The following is a 16,196-nucleotide window of genomic DNA, read 5'->3' as shown; positions in this document are numbered from 1 at the left end:
GTGCCCGGTGCCGGGGCCGAGTCCCGCCCCGACCCGCAGCCGTCTGCACGGCAACCACGCCTGGCGCCAGAGGACGCTGCCCGCCCCGACCGGCCGAAGGCAGCTGCTGCAAATACCCTGGCCGCTGGGTACCAGCGCCGCGACCAGGGAAGGCCGGCGCCGCGCCATCACCCGCCGGCTGCCTCTGGCCTGTGGGCACCGGTGCCCCACGTCCGGCAGCCGCAGCCGTCGGCAGCGCAGCCCCATCCCGACCTGAAGGAGCCGCCGCGGTGGTTTTTTTGGCCGGCGGCGCTGCCGCCCCGCGGCCAGCCATAACCTTGAGAGGTGAGATCCTCTTCGCCCGACCCGAACCGCACGCTGGGAAGCCCGGAGTCCCACGCCTAGGAACCCTAGCGATAGCAGCCGACGGCGCGGTAACGGGAGAAAGAGAGATCGTTGCGTACGTGCATGGGGGATCGCTACGTGAGAGACTCAGGTCCGGTCCAACCTGGGCCACATACCCAGCCATCCCAGGCCCATCTCCTCGCATCCCCGACCGACACAAAGTCGGCCCATCGCAGCCCACCAAGTAATTCAAACGAGCCGATCGCATCTCAGCGATCTGGGAGGGCACTGCGGACGCCATGGCCGCCGCCGCCGCCGGCCGCTCGCCCCTCAGCTTCCCGTTCTTTCGTTTCTTAATAGTAATCCACGAATCCGGCCTAATCTTGTCGAAAAGAGTAAGATTTGGAAGGCGAACCTTAGGTAAAGGGACCTTCCATGGCCTGACCGCCGATGCCGCATTTCTCCGATGAACGACACGTCGCACCAATTCCTTCCTCTCGTCCGGATCAAGCCCCACCCGCGCCGGATCCTCCACCGGCACTACCGTGTCTACGGTCTTGGCCACATCATCTTCATCATAGCCTGCATGAAATAGATCGCAAATCAAATCCGAAGGCGTAGGCGAGTGCGGCGAACCTTCTGAGTCCTCGTTGTCTCCGGCGTCATCCTCGTCTTCCGCATCCAATAGAGCCCAAAAACGGCCACCGATACCCGCCCGCGCAGCCGCCACGGGAGGGCACGGCGCGGCGGCGGCTTCCGCAGTCCCCCGGGGAATCGCCCTAGGAGTCACCCTGGGAGTCGCCCCAGTCACCCCAGTCGCCCGCATGACTCCTTTAAAATGGGAGAGAATTTCTCTTCCCGGCCTCTGCACCAACTAGGGATGCATACGACCATTTTAGTATGAATACCAAGATAAACATGATCCTCAGATTTTTTTTAAATGAGTATCAAGATATTTCTTGATGAGTGGTTTCACCACACACCAAACTTGATCCTCAATAAACGGGGGAAAACCCCTGTGCATCACCTGTCAATTCTAGGAATTGAACTTGGGTCGTTAGGCTGCACAACCGCATGCCCAACTACTGATCCTTCAACTACCTGACAAGAAGATTTGTTGTTACAGTACAATGGTGTACACATAGGTTGGAGTCAGTCAGATGCAGCTCACAAGAAACTCCGGGGAGAAACACAAAAATAAATTGTTTGTAATGAATCCTCATGCTTTCTTGCAAAAGAAGAAGAAGGAAGAAGCCTCATGTTTGTCACTCAGTCGTCTGCAGCAAGAGTCAAAAAAAGGGAAAAGAAGAACTGAAATGTTTCGAAATGCTTGCAAGATGCCTAGCAATACAAGGTATGACTTGCAAACGCATTGTTATTAGCAGAATGGGTATGCGGTAGAACATGGGAGGAGCCTGTGGGAGAAACACATTAATATTTCCAGGAATAGCATCAAGCTAATCCTCACAACATAACTTACATGTGGTAGCTGCTGTGCAGATTTTTATTTTAGAGAAGCTGTACAGATTAAAGCAACGAACTTACATGTGTATGAGTATGCCAATACTACTTCCAGAGGGCCTCCGAGAGGGCTTTGAAGTTTGAACCCACCCTCCTCTGTTTCTTCCTCTCTCGTCTCCGTCAGCGCAGCCAATCTCGCCCACTTTCCTCAACGTCTCCGCTGTCGAAGTCCTGCCCCAGGCATGCGCTCTGGCGATGAGGAGGGCGGCTGCCTCAGGCCACGGCGCGCGCAGCACCAACCTTCCTCTTCCCCCTCCACGGCCCTGCTGACGAGGACGACGGTTGGCCCTCCAGGTCGCGGCGTGTACAGCGGCAAGATGGGAGCGGATCGACCATTGCCTCCTTCATGCCGTGGAGGCTTTCAGATTCAGACCTGCAGGTACGTCGAATTCATCGCGTTAGCATCCCATGTTATCACAGGATTCGATGTGACAACATTTATTTACACACAAGGGAGATTGATTATTTACCAGGGCGGTCATGCTTTTGCCGATTTACTTTGCAGTTATTCTGGATTTTCATGACACCGTCATCAAAAAATTAAGGTGATGATATCCACTTACGTGGGACAGAGGAGACCAATTGGAAATACTCCCCACCTTCTCTGCATCGTCTTAGCAACTCCGGGCAGTCATATATGGTTAAGTCTTCGAGGCCGGGTAACCGCTCCAGAAGACCATGTGGGAATTCCTCCATACCTGGACAATTCCAAATCTCCAATTTCCTAAGAGAACTGAGGCCACACATCCCGTCAGGCAGCGCTTTCAGGCATGTACAGTCGAACAAAGAGAGGCTCCTCAGCTTGGCAAGTTTTCCAAGGTTCGAAGGCAGCGCTACCACATTGCGGCAGCCTGAAATCATCAACTCCTCTAGGCACAGTGGAAGGGTTTCCTCCTCGGACGATGAAGTATTCCCCTCCAGGTAGTGACAATATCTGATACATAGAGAGCGGAGGCAATACAAGCTCCGGAGCCCCTCTGTTGGCCAGTGAAAGAGATCCCAGCATCCGCTAATCGTCAGACTTTCCACGAGTTGAAAGCATTTCCAAACCATAAGTTGTGACCTGGACAATTCGGAGCTTCTCACCAAGCTGTTGCAGCCTTCCAGATACAAATACTTAAGTTTTTCAAGAGGTCTTTCACCATGGCTTTGATGGGCGTCTAGAGGCAACATGGGCATGTCTTCTCCATACCCAACAGTTAAACTGATGAGAAATGGCCAAGAGCCCAAACAGATGCTCATCAAAACTAAATTGACTGCAGTACTATGAACCCCAACTATTTTCAACTCGCTGACAACAGGGATCACTGGAATACTTGCAAGCGTGGGGCAATTTCTGATCGTTAGCTCTTGAAGCATAGGGAACATTACCAAGCTAACAGTAGGCTCTCCCACACAATTTTCTGCCCACATCTCCAAGTTTGGTAACTCAAGCAACAACAACTTCTTCAACCTTGGGAAAATTTGCAGAGTTGTAATGCGCCCTCCAGCTTCCACACTAAGGTTAGTGCATAATGTTGTCAGGTTATCCATCCTTTGTAAGAACAAAACCTCTAGAGATTCTGAAAGCCATACTACGGGTATACTCTTGCATCTTGGGCAGTTGGAAATTTTGAGTTCTCTCAAGCAGTCAAACATCTGTGGCTTTCTCATCCATTGTGATATTTCTAGGCCACCATATCCACTTATCTCCAACTTCTGGATATTACTATGAGGTTCTAAACACTGAAGCACTTCTTCCACATTACATGCCATATCTTTTGGCCCATCATCTATTTCTTGGTCCCACGAGAACAACAACTCACTTACGTTTTGCTTCTGAGTGAGATTGGCTTCTTTTGCATTCTCCCCACTCTTTATCTTGTTCAAATTCAATAGTTCCAACCTATTGCTAAGGTGTTGCAAGTCTTTTAGCTGCTCTATTCCAAGGCCTTCTCCAGTATCCACAACAAATGTTGTTAATATTTGAAGGTTGTTCAGTACACCAAAGTTTGGAGCCATACTTCTGAGACTATCACAACCAAAGAGATAAAGATTGATGAGCTTTCTCAGTCTTGCCATGTTCTCTGGTAACTGATGCAACATATAACAACGTAGGAGCCTCAATGTTTGCAAGTTATACAACGCACATATTGAATCTGGCAAACTAATGATGCTAGACCCAGAGAGGTCAAGGAATCGTAAATGTTTTGCGTTTATGGACTTGCAAAGTGCAATTGAATAAGGGCGGAAATGCAGCGCTCTTAGTGATACCGATATGTGTAGCAGTTCTTTAAAATCCTTGTGTGAGTTTGTTGGAGCTAACAAAGTGCGGAGGCATGTTCTGCCTTTGCATAACCAATTGATTTGTTTCAATTCAGCCTTTGATATGTGCATGTGACAAACATCTTTTAACAATGCTTTCTGTTGAGTTAGTTCTTCTATACTTGCACATTCATCTGTGACACTTTTTGCTAGATCATGCATTAAATCATGCATTTTACAGGAAAAACCATTTATATGAAAATTTGTGCTCTCTTTCTTATCTTGGAGGAAGGATCTCCAAACCAACTCATCGAAAATTAATTCGCCTTTCTGTTTTAAATCTAGTGTTCCTGTTTGAATAAAGCCATTTGCCATCCATAATTGGATCAACATTTCCTTCTCCATCTCATGATCCTTAGGAAAAACTGCACAAAATGCAAAACATTGCTTCATTTCAGATGACAGGTGTTTGTAGCTCAACTTTAGTATGGGCATGACCTCATATTTGCCTCCATTATTATCCCCAATGTTACTTTCTTCGATGACCTTCCATTTATGTACTTGTTGCTTTACTCAGCAATCCACCCATTGTTTTGAGAGCAAGAGGCAACCCCCCGCATTTATTGACAATACGCCTTCCAATGGAGACAAACTCTACTTGCTCTTCTACACCATTGCTAAATGCTTTGTTCGAAAACAAATCTTCTTCACTCAGAAATACTAGCTCATGGGGCTCAACAGTGCACATTATAGAGGCCACTTGCTTGCTTCGACATGTGACCACTATAACACTTCCTGGTCCACCAATAGAACACAATAGTGGCTTCATTTCATCCTCCCACATCCTCTTGTTCTCATTCCATACATCATCGAGAACAAGTAAAAATCTCTTCCGGCCAATGACTTCCTCAAGTTGCTTTCGCAACAGCTCGATTGTGTCAGGCATATCACATCTTTTATTTACAGCCAACTCAATGATGGATTTCAAAATAGCAATGGCATCAAAGTTCTCAGACACACAGTGCCACATCTTCAACTGGAAATGTTGCTGGAGCCGTTGGTCATTATACACCATCTTAGCAAGAGTCGTCTTGCCAAGACCTCCCATTCCAAAGATGGGCATCACGTGCACCTTCTGTTGATCTTGCTGGTCCAGTAGCAACTTCACCACCACCTTCTTATCATTCTCTCTTCCAAAGATTTCGGTAGACTCATCTAATTTTGAGTGCGTCTGCCGCCATAGATTTTGCCGCTCCTCCCTGTCGATAGGATCCTCCAGACCAAACGTTTTCATCTCCTCAACCAACTTATTGATCTTCTCAAGGACGGTCTTTAGTTTCTTGCTCATTTCAAAACGGAAGAAGTGGGTTGTGGTGCGTGATGTAGCTGAGTACCTTGCACGTAGTGGACTTTCCAATCTTAGACTGGCGGCGCAGCGCCTCGTACTGGAAGTCGTCCAGCACGTCGCCGGCCTCATAGGCGACGGACTTGAGCTCCTTCATCCAGCTCTTGATATAGGTGTTTGTCTTGCTCCTCTCCTCGGCCCTTGCCAGCTTGCACTCGACGGCTAGCAGCTGGCGCTCCAGCACTCGGCGGTCGTTGTCGAGGCCACACACGTGGGTCAACGCCTCGACAAGTGTGTTTGCAGCCTTGCCGACCACGCTGCGCACCAGAGGGAGGAGCAGCGATTCTGCCATGATCTTCGAGATTGGAGGAATTAAGAAACTGCAGCATGAGAAATAAAAGAAGAGAGGTTAAGCATTGACAGAACACGAACAACCTTGTAATCCTGCTTTTATTTTACTTTATTTCTTAGTTCCACAATAGCTGTCAGAAAAAAAAACAGAACATGAAGAACAACCGAAGAAGTGCAAAATTAGTCAAGAGCATGCACCTCCTGAATAACAACAAGAATCAATGTTCATCCAAATTGGTGAAATAGCGATGATACTGTGCAGGTCCCTCCCACGGCAAGGCTGCTATGGGGTGGACAGATGATGGAAGCAAATGGAGATAATATCAAGGAATTAAAGAGCTGAGCTGCATATTGACTGATAATATCATGGAACCCAAGAGCTGAGTTGTATACTGACTGATAATATCAAGGAATCCAAGAGCTGAGCTTTATTTGCAACTATACATCACTATTGTTGAATACTTCTATAATTTTCTTAATTATAAGCTTGAGTTTATGCTGCAACTTGCATATGCAAACCATTGTTTGTATCATCATCCCAGATGACTCCAACCAAATAATGTTCACCCCCCAGGCCTGCATCATTTTCTAACATGCAGATAGGACAATAAGGGAGAGATAAGAATGACAAGCATGCATCTGCTGTGAAGACTGGTTCAGCAGGAATAAGTAAGACATTTCTTTTCTATCTGTCACTTGTTCTATGACGTACTAGATGGGAGGCGCGACACCCGAACCTGGTAATTGATCAGTTTCATATTTTTGTTTTGCTATATAACTTTTTTTTAGCAGGGTACTGCTCCAGGACAAATTAAAAACCAGAGATCGCATAGCTAGAAAGAATTTCCATGGGGACAAATTGTACTACCTATGTAATGCCAAGAAAATTCTGAGGTGCTGATGTATCAATTCTTTTCATGACGCAGCGGACCAAATGAAAACTCAGTTCTCCACCTGAGATTTTTTTAGCACACTCACTTCTACCTCTAGAGTTGAGAGTACCAAACAAATATCAGTTTTAACGATGGCTCCAGTACCTCACATAATTAAACTATTGCTATTTTTTAGAGATTGTCTCAGCTGAATTGAATTCATCCTGTGCAAATAGCATGCAATTGTTTGCTGAACCCCGTAACCTTCTTCAGGGTTGTGTAGGCATTCCTCTGCAACTGCACAATGAGGTATGATGTTGATCAAATTTATGGTCATTGAGACAAACAAATATAGTACGAATAATGGTGAGAAAAAGCAGCTGCTACTACAAGATGATAAAGCTTAATTAGGTCTTAAAATGCACTTGTCATCATCACCATCCCATGCTTGCAGCATGGAAAGAACGATTTTGCTCAGTCAGCTAGTAGCATCTTTCTTTTTATGAATGTTGTCCAATATAATAAGCAGTTATTCAAGCAAGATTAGGCTGTGTTTGGTTCAGCTTTTTTTACCAACTTCTGCTTTGAAAAGCCAAAAGCTAACCGAATGGGTAAATTTTCGAAGCAGCTTTTGAGAATCTGTAGCTTCTTCCTAGTGTAAATTTCAAAGCTGGGGGTACCCCAACTTTTCAGCTTCCAGCTTTTTCACAGCAGCTTTTTTAGAATCTGCAGCTCAACCAAACACAGCCTTAGTTAGGTGAGCAGGGAAATTTAGAGCATAACATAACGTCATAACTCCGTCCGTGTCACAAAATAATCTCCAGGGCGGCGGCCTAGCATGTATATTTGGAACCTTGCATATGCATACGTCTAGGCTTATGGTTAACAAGGGCTGTTGCTTATACAAATCAAGAATACATTGTTACTTGCCGAAAAAGGCTTTCGCCCCTCTTACACCGGTGTATTTAGAGCATTTGTGTGTTAATGGTTAAGTATATTTAATTCTACACATGGTTGACTTCTATTTATGCATGCTAGCTAAGATGGATGCACCTTTGGTCGAAAATACGCTGGCGTCGTCACCAATGTCTTCGTAATCATCAGAAACGAATTGGCGTTGCATGCGAGGGCCGGTGCACCTTGTCTCGGTGCGAGGTTATACTATTCAGAATTTAATCGTCGCTGCCACAAGAGAAACCACACGAGACAGAGAAAGAGATGAAAGTAGAAGCCCGAATTATTCTCCGGGTCTCTTTCGAATAGGAAAACCACCGCCAAACCTCGCCATGATCGCCACTATGTTGCTCTCGGATGAGACGACGGTAGAAATAATGCGCCGCTCCTTGACATGTCCAGTTGATAATTAATCTATCGTTTGCTGTCTGCAATTTATTTTAATAATCTATCTACCTGCACTTTTATACGTGTAGTTCCATCTACAGCTAGTGCTCTATTTGCTGCGTCCATGCAATACCACGGACTAGAAGCCTTGTCGACCTTGCTTACAGGAAACAGCGTGTGTATACAAGCTGCTTCAAAACTAAAGCGGTTTTGTTGGGCCGGTACTACACTCTAGCAGTAACTAATTAATTCATGCAAATGCACTTTACTACAAACCTGAGACCCCTACAGCTAGCTGCAGTGAACTACTGGATTGGAAATGCCCCTTGAGAGTTGAGTAGAGACTACATGTAGTGTATCCACTACAGGAATAACACCGAAAGCCGAGTACCCAGAGTATTTCACTAAGGCCCGAAAAATAGTGCGACTCGGGCAGAGGAAACTCATGGATATGCAGAAACAAATGGACAACTCGCCTCAAGCTACATTGTATGAGAGGGACGTACCATTAACAGCGGTGGTGAGCATGGACTGGGAAGAAGAAGAAGAGTGATTTAAAACTAAAAAAACCCGACGATGTTGTTTATTGCGCGTAAGGATCCTTTTTTGGGGGGAAAATCTTCCGATCTATTCATCAACTGTCAAAGTGGTAAGTGAACACCAGAAGTAAAAAGTACATCTAGGTCCGTAGACCACCTAGCGACGACTACAAGCATTAGAGCGAGCCGAAGGCGTGCCGCCATCATCAGCGCTCCCTCACCGTAGCCGTGCAAATATTGTTATAGTAAGCAGTCGGAAAGTCGTCGTGCCAAGGGCCTATAGGACCAGCGCACCAGTAGCAACCGTCGTCGATGAAGAGAAAGATAGATCGGAATGATCCAACCAATAGACAAGCGATCACTGACGAAAGAAGACCCGATCCACGTGGATCCACCGAAGTCAAACGCCAACCGAATCCTATGGGATCCGGCAGAGACAAACCTCCACACACACACCCTCCAACGATGCTAGAAGCACCGCTAGAACGGGGGCTAGTCTCCACACACACCCTCCGTCGTCTCGTCTCTCTGAGCAGGACACAAACCTTAACAAAACCCATAAAAACATCTAAAAACAAAGCCCTCCAGTCGGCAAAGGCTAGGATCCACCACACCTCCATGGCTAGGCAATAGAGGATGAGGCGGACCGATGGTGCAGCCGACGAGAGGAACAGAAATAACAAGCGCCGGTGGCCGACTAGGTAAAGGAGACGGATAGGTTGGTTGCGAGGGTTGAGGAAACGTGATCTACTGCGATGCGCGTAAGGATCCTAACCACATATACTAGAAGAACGCCCGTTTGTTGCAACGGGGCCAGATTAACTTTAAAAGTTCAATATCAATTATGTTAATATTACATTGAATATTCTCATACATATTAAGTGACATTGACGACATTTTTTACCATCAAATTCTCACATACACACCCGCTCCCTCCCTCTTCCTCACTCTCTCTCCCCCTCTCCCTCACTCGGGAGGTGGGACGAAAATAAACCCGGAACGAAGACTATCAACTGAGACATTAGGAGTAGAGATCATTTAGTTGATAAGAATAAATAGAAAACGGTGTTAAAAAGGAGAAACAAATTAGAATACATTGAAAAACCAAAAGGACGATGTAAAAGGGGATTCGCCTGCCCCCCCCCCCACGCCCCCCCGGGCCTTGCCACCGAACCGGCTCAGCGGTCCAGTCCCCGTGCGGTCGTCTTCTCCTGTTCCCCGAGCCGCGTCGCTACAGAGCCGGGCTCCCGCCCGACCACCTCGCTGGCATCGAAGGGGAATGGATAAGGGTGACGCCCTGCCTTCCCTGCCCCCATGACCTCACTCCTCCTCGACGCCCCTCCCAAATCCACTTCTCCTCCTCGCTCGCTCGATCCCGTCGATCTGGACGAAGTCAGACGCCACGGCCACCATGATCGACCCCATTCACATGGCCACTACCCTTCCTGTGGGCTAGGAGCTTGTCGAGGAGCTCCGAACGCCTTCACTACTTCGTCTGCGCCAACGAGATCAAGTCCAGCACCCCCGCATCGACGTCGCTGCCGTCTTCCTCAACCTTGGGCCACCGCGACATTGTCGTTCGATCTGCGCCGCCCCGAGCTCCCATGTCTTCCCCTAGGGCGCCATTGACACCGCCATGATCTCCTCTTGCCTTTCCCCTGTTTCCCCTCTCGTTTGCTCTCGTTAGGTATTTCTCCGTGGCCGAGAACCGCCGTCCGCCATGGCCATTGCAGTGGTAGCCACCGAGCTCCTCGGATTGACCCCGTGGCACATGCCCGCTCCTATGCACGCCCATGCCCGAGCCTGCCGCTCTTCTTCCGCGCCCGCGGGGCCACTCCCTCTCCATGCCCACACCAGTGCTACACCGCGTCGGTCGCGCCCACCGCTGTCGTCGCGCTCGCCGTAGCCACCGCACCACTGTGCCCCGCGTGACACACACCCTGGCCGCGCGCCACACTCTCGCTGGCTGCGCTCGCCCCGTCTGCTGCCGCCTATCCCTTCGCTCGCCCCGCTGTCGCGTCCCTGCCTCGCACCGCCTCCAGTCGTGGCCATCTTTTGTCGGCCGCCCCCTCAGCCACGCCGGCCGCATCTCTGCCCTCCACCGTCGGCCGCTCGCCTCGCTTGCTGCGTGTTGCTTCCTGCTGTTATGTGCTGCTCTACCGCTGGTACGCTGCTGCGCCATGCCCTCGACACCGCCGTGGACAAATGTGGTGGAGGGATTGTTACTGGAGTACCAGAATGAGGTGGAGGAGAAGGTGTGGAGAGGCAGGAGGTCTGGGGCGGTGTCACCTGCCTGTGGTGGAGGTGTTTATGCGAGAAGGAGCCGGAGTGGAAGGAGAGGTCACAATTGAAAAGAATCGCAAAAAAAAAAATCATAACCCGGAGATCTTAGTTCAAAAAAATGCTAATATCGATGGAAAACATAGGAAATATTGGTTGTTATCAAGGAAAGGTAAAAATTTAGGAAAGTTAGGATTTTTGAACTGATTTCTATGCAAATGGGGTTTTATTGTTCGGTAACGTGATACCAGTACCTGCCCGTTTGTGACGTGTCTGATTAGGAAAGTTTGCAAATGTTAAGAAACTATTTATTAGGAGGAAAGTTGTGACGTGTCTGTTATTTGTTTCCTAAAACAAATTTCACCAATAAGAGAAATCGATTGATTTAGATAAGTTAGGAAAGTTAGATTAAAATGTATTATTTGTTTCCTGAAAATCTGTTATTTGTTTCCTAAGACAAATTGAACCAATAAGAGGAATCGATTGATTTGCATAATTTAAGAAAGTTAGATTAAAAGGAATCGATTGATTTGCATAATTTAAGAAAGTTAGATTAAAATGTATTATTTGTTTCTTGAAAATATGTTATTTGTTTCCTAAGACAAATTGAACCAATAAAAGGAATTGATTGATTTGCATAATTTAAGGAAGTTAGATCCGCGATTTGTTATACGTTAGGAAAGTTCTGGTTGTGATAAAGAGTGGAGAGAAAAATAAACCGATGGACCAGGGTGGGAGGGGGTGGTGGGAGGAGAGACGAAAAAAAAACCCAGTGAAAATAAACCGTGGACCAGGGTGGGAGGGGGTGGTGGGAGGAGAGACGAAAAAACCCAGCGAAAATAAACCGTGGAGACGATTCACCAACTCGTCCATTAGGAGTAGAGATTCAACATGATTGATGTTGAACCATTAGAATACGTACTCCCCATTGCAAAGAATGGTCATTTACCTAGTAGATACCAAATAAGGTTTGAGGTTTAAAATACCAGTTTATGAGAAATGAAATAAAGGAATTATTTACCAGGTGTATGACGTAAAAGGAATTGTTTAACAGGCATACGGACATAAAAGGACTGTTTACCAAGCGTACACGTAAGTCATAAATAAAAAATCTTTGAGGTTATTTAAAATAAAAATTTACAAAAAATTAAGAAAAAATTATTAACCAGGCGTACGTGTCATACGCTACAAGAATTCAGTTTCAATATCCATTTGAGGTTGCTGGATGTGCAGACCGCACATGTTGAGGTGGATGTGCTCTCTTTTAAGCACGCTCACAAAACAGTCTGTCACGCTTATGAATTGAGGTTCTTACTTTAAGCTAAGCCATGTAGGACTAAAATTTGCTTCTCTAGTCGTTTGTTCGTTCGGTTCACACGCGAGGTAGTGCTGGACAACACTACCTCTTTAGAAAAACTTTAGTACTCCATGGCTTTATCATGCAAAACTTCATTTATTAGGTTATAGACTCATATTGTATTGGGACATGTGATGTTACAGTAACTAGCTAAGTTACTCAAACTACCTTTTTCCTCATTAACTCATTGTCACATAAGCAAATGTGTTGAGTTGGACTCGATGTTACTGCTGAAGTTACTCCCACTGTGGCTAGTCTAAGAGAATGGAGGGAGTAATAAGAACATCGACCTGATAAAAACCATATTCCTAAACTGCGAATTCAGAACCTAGGGATGAAAAAAGGTTTGAACATATGAAGCTTCCATATATGTTCACTTCTCAAGCCACGTCAGTATAAGCTCTTTTGTCATGCAAATACATTACTCACCGAGAGTACATTATAAATTTTGGTAATTGATCACTAGTAGAAAAGGGGGCAACGGTTCAGGCCGGGGCAGCCCATTAGTCCCGGTTCAGACCAGAACCGGGACCAATAGGGGCATTGGTCCCGGTTCGTGAGCCCAGGGGGGCGGCCGGGCCACGTGGGCCATTGGTCCTGGTTGGAGGGACGAACCGGGACCAATGGGCCTGGCTCCTGGCCCACCACCATTGGTCCCGGTTGGTGGCCTGAACCGGGACCAAAGGCCCCCCTTTAGTCCCGATACATGCCACGAACCGGGACCAATAGTGCTGCCTATATATACCCTCGCCTGCGAGCAGAGCACTCCAGTGCTCTGTTTTTCTGGGCCGCAGAGGGGAGGGGTTTGTGGTGCTCTAGCTCACCTCCTATGCACATGAGGTGTTCGATGAAATGCCCGAGCCACACTAGTTAAGCTTTCTCCTCTCGAAGCTCGACCTCAAAGCTCCATTTTCCTCGAGATTTGTCTAGATTTAGCGGTCCGTCACGCCCCACCCCCGTCTTCACCGCCGCCGATCACCCGCGCCGATCTCATCACCGACACCACCGTGGTGAGCCTCTTGTTCTTATCTTCTTTCTGAAAGGAAAAATATTGTTACTTGTATGTTTAGATAGATACTTGTATCATTTTCTTACTTTTATTATTGCATCTTATATAGTGCGATGGTTTTGGTATCCGCCCCCGTCGGCCCTCGTCCTGTCTATGATTCGGATGTGGTATATATATTAATCTTTATAACTATTGGTTCATTTATTGTTTATGAAAATTATGCGGACCAACGTGACATAGATTTTATTTATCTAGGATGTATGTGAACCGGAAATTCCAACCGACCCTATTGTCGAGAGGTTAAATTTAGTTAAAGAAGAAAACAATTTCTTGAAGGAAAAAATAAAAACAATTGAGGAGGAGAATATTATATTGGAGTTGCATGTTGCGGATGTCGTCGATGATCACAAGATCAAGATGGATGCAATGCGCTTGAAGATTAGAAAGATTAGAAAATATGCCATTCATACCGAGGCTTGGTATCATTATGCCGTTGGATCAATTGTTACCTTGGTTGCGATTATGATCGCCTTTGTTTTCGCATTTAAATGTTTTACATAGTTTCAATGTATGGTTTAATTAATTAGATGCTCTGGAGAGCTATATGTTGTTAGATGAGAACTATGTATGTACTTTTCTTTTAATGTGATGATGAACTTCTATTAATTTGGACACTTAATTATATATAATGCACGCAGATGAACCGGCAATGGATGTACGGTGACAGACACACCTCCGAGTACATTAAAGGCGTGCATGAGTTTCTCGATGCGGCTGAGGCAAACAAGCAGAATGGTTTTATGTGTTGTCCATGCCCTGATTGTGGGAATATGAAGTCTTACTCTGACCGGAAAATCCTTCACACCCACCTGCTTTACAAGGGTTTCATGCCACACTATAATGTTTGGACGAGGCACGGAGAAATAGGGGTTATGATGGAAAACGACGAAGAAGAAGAGTACGATGACAACTACGTGCCCCCTGAATACCGTGATGCTGCAACGGGGGGAGCTGGTGAAGATCAAGAGGAAGCAGACGTTGTGCCCAATAATGCTGCAACGGGTGAAGCTGCTGAAGATCAAGAGGAACCAGACGATGTGCCCGATGATGATGATCTCCGCCGGGTCATTGTCGATGCAAGGACGCAATGCAAAAGTCAAAAGGAGAAGCTGAAGTTCGATCGCATGTCAGAGGATCACAAAAAAGGATTGTACCCCAATTGCGAAGATGGCAACACAAAGCTCGGTACCGTACTGGAATTGCTGCAGTGGAAGGCAGAGAATGCTGTGCCTGACAAAGGATTTGAAAAGCTACTGAAAATATTGAAGAAGAAGCTTCCAAAGGATAACGAATTGCCCAACAGTACATACGCAGCAAAGAAGGTCGTATGCCCTCTAGGATTGGAGGTGGAGAAGATACATGCATGCCCTAATGACTGCATCCTATACCGCGGTGCATACAAGGATCTGAACGCATGCCCCGTATGCGGTGCATTGCGGTATAAGATCAGACGAGATGACCCTGGTGATGTTCACGGCGAGCCCCACAGGAAGAGGGTTCCTGCGAAGGTGATGTGGTATGCTCCTATAATACCACGGTTGAATCGTCTGTTTAGAAACGGAAAGCATGCCAAGTCGATGCGATGGCACAGTGAGGACCGTAAGAAAGACGGGAAGTTGAGAGCACCCGCTGACGGGTCGCAGTGGAGAAAAATCGTGAGAAAGTACTGGGATGAGTTGCAAAGGACCCAAAAAACGTATGGTTTCCTTTAAGCGCGGATGGCATTAATCCTTTCGGGGAGCAGAGCAGCAATCACAGCACCTGGCCGGTCACTCTATGTATGTATAACCTTCCTCCTTGGATGTGCATGAAGCAGAAGTTCATTATGATGCCAATTCTCATCCAAGGCCTTAAGCAACCCAGCAACGACATTGATGTGTACCTAAGGCCATTAGTTGAAGAACTTTTACAGCTGTGAAATGGAAACGGTGTACGTACGTGGGATGAGCACGGACAAGAGGAATCTATTATATACTTAAAACAGAAGTAAAACAAGCCATCGCGTTCGTCCACATATGTTAAATTATATTGAGTTAATTTTATAGATTAATGGTTCAGATTTAAAGATACATCGTTACATACAAATATAGTCATCTACAAATAGTTTGGCACATCACGTAAGAATAGTATGACACGTCTTTCATCCAAGTCATATGTGCTTTCTATAAAAAAAACAATCACAGATGAACGTACGTTGCCATCGGCAAGTAAGGCTGCCAATAGTTGAAAAACAAACACGACCGCCAGCGCCAAATCAAAAAGGAAAGTACTGCTCCCTCAAAATACTAAAAGGAATACACGGCTGCTAAGGAGTCCAGGTCCTGCGCTGCCAAAAAGGACGAGTCCGATCACAATACCACATGTATGATGATGACATCTCTGATTTTAGGAAAAAAATATTAGCATATTATTTCAGCAAATTAATCATTTGTTAATATATTTTTTTACTTTAAGGGAAAATTAATCTAGGCTACTCCATTAGTTCTTCATGTTGAGATAACAAACTTTTACGCATGGGCAAAATTTTTTTCTCTATTTTGGGGAAAAAATGTTTCTCTGCCGAGATAAAAAAAGTAGATTTGTACGTACATGGAATATAGTGTGGGTGTAAAGAAATATAAAAACAAGTTCTTCATGTTGAGATAACAAACATTTTTTACGCATGGGCAAAAAAAACTTTCTCCTTTTTTGGTAAACAATCTTTCTCTGCCGAGATAAAAAAAAGTAGATGTGCACATATATGGAATATAGTGTGGGCGCAAACAAATATAAAAACACTTTTGTTTAATGATAAAGTACTACAAGATGTTAGCAACTCATACTAAAAATACGTTTACATCTAAGTGCCAAAAATATATATTTATATTCTTGCATTATTTTTACAAATGAACTATGACGCGCGTTCTAATTACAATGGTTAATAGTATAAACTATCAATTTTTTCATGAAAAAT

General features: G+C 45.9%; 1 pseudogene; it reads right to left on the bottom strand.

The window, feature by feature from the left end:
* Positions 1 to 2,375: 2,375 nt before the first annotated feature.
* On the bottom strand, positions 2,376 to 10,719 carry LOC119332806 (annotated as a pseudogene).
* Between the last annotated feature and the right edge of the window lie 5,477 nt (positions 10,720 to 16,196).

Source organism: Triticum dicoccoides, chromosome 7A (genome assembly GCF_002162155.2).
Source record: "Triticum dicoccoides isolate Atlit2015 ecotype Zavitan chromosome 7A, WEW_v2.0, whole genome shotgun sequence".
Taxonomy (NCBI): domain Eukaryota; kingdom Viridiplantae; phylum Streptophyta; class Magnoliopsida; order Poales; family Poaceae; genus Triticum; species Triticum dicoccoides.
This window is presented reverse-complemented; position numbering and strand designations above follow the sequence as displayed.